Below are 4,254 nucleotides of genomic sequence, written 5' to 3'. Positions count from 1 at the left end.
GAAGCGCCAAAGTCGGGTTGAGCAGTCACATTCACCCCCATCCCCTTTTGGGCCACTTCCCACGGTTCGAAATGCATGAAAATCGGCCTGTACACGGGGGACGCTCCCCCCTCGAAGGCGAGGCAGTCGGCAGAACCGCCGGGTCAAACCCGGCTGAGCTACCCGGGTTAGATGCCTCAAAGTCGGGTTGAGCAGTCACATTCACCCCCATCCCCTTTCGGCCCCCTTCCCACGGTTGGAAATGCATGAAAATCGGCCTGTACACGGTGGGCGCTCCCCCCTCGAAGGTGAGACCTTCGGCAGAACCGCCGGGTCAAATCCTGCCGAGCTACCCGCGTTAGAGGTCTCAATGTCGGCTTCAGCAGTCACATTCAATCCCATTCCCGTTTGGACCTCTTCCCGCCGATGGAAATGCACAAAATTCGGCCTGAACACGCGGGGCGCTCCCCCCTCGAAGGCGAGACCGTCGCCAGAACCGCCGGGTCAAATCCGGCTGAGCTACCCGCGTTACAGGTCTCAAAGTCGGGTTGAGCAGTCACGTTCACCCCCATCCCCTTTCGGACCCCTTCCCACGGTTGGAAATGCATGAAAATCGGCCTGTACACGGTGGGCGCTCCCCCCTCGAAGGTGAGACCTTCGGCAGAACCGCCGGGTCAAATCCGGCCGAGCTACCCGCGTTAGAGGTCTCAATGTCGGCTTCAGCAGTCACATTCAATCCCATTCCCGTTTGGACCTCTTCCCGCCGATGGAAATGCACAAAATTCGGCCTGAACACGCGGGACGCTCCCCCCTCGAAGGTGAGACCTTCGGCAGAACCGCCGGGTCAAATCCGGCCGAGCTACCCGCGTTAGAGGTCTCAATGTCGGCTTCAGCAGTCACATTCAATCCCATTCCCGTTTGGACCTCTTCCCGCCGATGGAAATGCACAAAATTCGGCCTGAACACGCGGGACGCTCCCCCCTCGAAGGCGAGACCGTCGCCAGAACCGCCGGGTCAAATCCGGCTGAGCTACCCGCGTTACAGGTCTCAAAGTCGGGTTGAGCAGTCACGTTCACCCCCATCCCCTTTCGGACCCCTTCCCACGGTTGGAAATGCATGAAAATCGGCCTGTACACGGTGGGCGCTCCCCCCTCGAAGGTGAGACCTTCGGCAGAACCGCCGGGTCAAATCCGGCCGAGCTACCCGCGTTAGAGGTCTCAATGTCGGCTTCAGCAGTCACATTCAATCCCATTCCCGTTTGGACCTCTTCCCGCCGATGGAAATGCACAAAATTCGGCCTGAACACGCGGGACGCTCCCCCCTCGAAGGTGAGACCTTCGGCAGAACCGCCGGGTCAAATCCGGCCGAGCTACCCGCGTTAGAGGTCTCAATGTCGGCTTCAGCAGTCACATTCAATCCCATTCCCGTTTGGACCTCTTCCCGCCGATGGAAATGCACAAAATTCGGCCTGAACACGCGGGACGCTCCCCCCTCGAAGGCGAGACCGTCGCCAGAACCGCCGGGTCAAATCCGGCTGAGCTACCCGCGTTAGAGGTCTCAAAGTCGGGTTGAGCAGTCACGTTCACCCCCATCCCCTTTCGGACCCCTTCCCACGGTTGGAAATGCATGAAAATCGGCCTGTACACGGTGGGCGCTCCCCCCTCGAAGCTGAGACCTTCGGCAGAACCGCCGGGTCAAATCCGGCCGAGCTACCCGCGTTAGAGGTCTCAATGTCGGCTTCAGCAGTCACATTCAATCCCATTCCCGTTTGGACCTCTTCCCGCCGATGGAAATGCACAAAACTCGGCCTGAACACGCGGGACGCTCCCCCCTCGAAGGTGAGACCTTCGGCAGAACCGCCGGGTCAAATCCGGCCGAGCTACCCGCGTTAGAGGTCTCAATGTCGGCTTCAGCAGTCACATTCAATCCCATTCCCGTTTGGACCTCTTCCCGCCGATGGAAATGCACAAAATTCGGCCTGAACACGCGGGACGCTCCCCCCTCGAAGGCGAGACCGTCGCCAGAACCGCCGGGTCAAATCCGGCCGAGCTACCCGCGTTAGAGGTCTCAATGTCGGCTTCAGCAGTCACATTCAATCCCATTCCCTTTTGGAACACTTCCCGCCGTTAACAATGCACGATATTCGGCCTGAACACGCGGGACGCTCCCCCCTCGAAGGTGAGACCTTCGGCAGAACCGCCGGGTCAAATCCTGCCGAGCTACCCGCGTTAGAGGTCTCAATGTCGGCTTCAGCAGTCACATTCAATCCCATTCCCGTTTGGACCTCTTCCCGCCGATGGAAATGCACAAAATTCGGCCTGAACACGCGGGACGCTCCCCCCTCGAAGGCGAGACCGTCGCCAGAACCGCCGGGTCAAATCCGGCCGAGCTACCCGCGTTAGAGGTCTCAATGTCGGCTTCAGCAGTCACATTCAATCCCATTCCCGTTTGGAACACTTCCCGCCGTTAACAATGCACGATATTCGGCCTGAACACGCGGGACGCTCCCCCCTCGAAGGTGAGACCTTCGGCAGAACCGCCGGGTCAAATCCTGCCGAGCTACCCGCGTTAGAGGTCTCAATGTCGGCTTCAGCAGTCACATTCAATCCCATTCCCGTTTGGACCTCTTCCCGCCGATGGAAATGCACAAAATTCGGCCTGAACACGCGGGGCGCTCCCCCCTCGAAGGCGAGACCGTCGCCAGAACCGCCGGGTCAAATCCGGCTGAGCTACCCGCGTTACAGGTCTCAAAGTCGGCTTCAGCAGTCACATTCAATCCCATTCCCTTTTGGAACACTTCCCGCCGTTAACAATGCACGATATTCGGACTGAACACGGGGGCCGGTCCGCCCTCGAAGTCAACACCGTCCGCAGAACCGCCGGGGCAAATCCGGCTGAGCTACCCCGCCCCCGAACACTCAAAGTCCCTCTGAAGCCTTGCATTCGCCTCCTTGGAAAATTGACGTCAAACATTACCAAAATCGGGGGCACGAGCACTAAAGCTAAGTCTCACCCTTTCCCTATCCCTAACCAGGAACCGAACGCCCACCCTCAGCCTCACACCAACGCCGGTGCCACTCCAGACAGACACACCCTTCAAAACCACACCCATCCGGCCATGCAACTCAAAAAGGGTCCAAATTCAGAAACACCCCCTTCAAAAGGCACTCCATCCTCGGCCACACCACCGGGACATGCTCCCCTCGGCGATAATTAAGCCCCCACCACTATTTGAAGCCAACCGCAGCCGCAACTCGAACGGAGAAATCAGTAACCAATTCAAAAATGCGCTTGGTTACTGATTTCTACTGAGCCGAAAAAATTCTAAGTGTCGGTGGTTACTGATTTATACCAACCCGAAAAAATTCTAAGTGTCAGTGGTTACTGATTTATACCAACCCGAAAATATTCTAAGTGTCAGTGGTTACTGATTTATACCAACCCGAAAAAATTCTAAGTGTCATTGGTTACTGATTTATACCAAGTCGAAAAAATTCTAAGTGTCAGTGGTTACTGATTTATACCAACCCGAAAATATTCTAAGTGTCAGTGGTTACTGATTTATACCAACTCGAAAAAATTCTAAGTGTCAGTGGTTACTGATTTATACCGACCCGAAAAAATTCTAAGTGTCAGTGGTTACTGATTTATACCAACTCGAAAATATTCTAAGTGTCGGTGGTTACTGATTTATACCAACCCGAAAAAATTCTAAGTGTCAGTGGTTACTGATTTATACCAACTCGAAAAAATTCTAAGTGTCGGTGGTTACTGATTTATACCAACTCGAAAATATTCTAAGTGTCGGTGGTTACTGATTTATACCTACCCGAAAATATTCTAAGTGTCAGTGGTTACTGATTTATACCAAGTCGAAAATATTCTAAGTGTCAGTGGTTACTGATTTATACCAACTCGAAAAAATTCTAAGTGTCAGTGGTTACTGATTTATACCAACTCGAAAATATTCTAAGTGTCGGTGGTTACTGATTTATACCAACCCGAAAATATTCTAAGTGTCAGTGGTTACTGATTTATACCAACTCGAAAAAATTCTAAGTGTCGGTGGTTACTGATTTATACCAACTCGAAAATATTCTAAGTGTCGGTGGTTACTGATTTATACCAACCCGAAAATATTCTAAGTGTCAGTGGTTACTGATTTATACCAAGTCGAAAATATTCTAAGTGTCAGTGGTTACTGATTTATACCAACTCGAAAATATTCTAAGTGTCGGTGGTTACTGATTTATACCAACCCGAAAATATTCTAAG

The sequence above is a fragment of the Chiloscyllium punctatum genome, unplaced genomic scaffold (assembly GCF_047496795.1).
Source record: "Chiloscyllium punctatum isolate Juve2018m unplaced genomic scaffold, sChiPun1.3 scaffold_557, whole genome shotgun sequence".
NCBI classification, from domain to species: domain Eukaryota; kingdom Metazoa; phylum Chordata; class Chondrichthyes; order Orectolobiformes; family Hemiscylliidae; genus Chiloscyllium; species Chiloscyllium punctatum.
Note: the sequence above shows the minus strand (reverse complement) of the source record.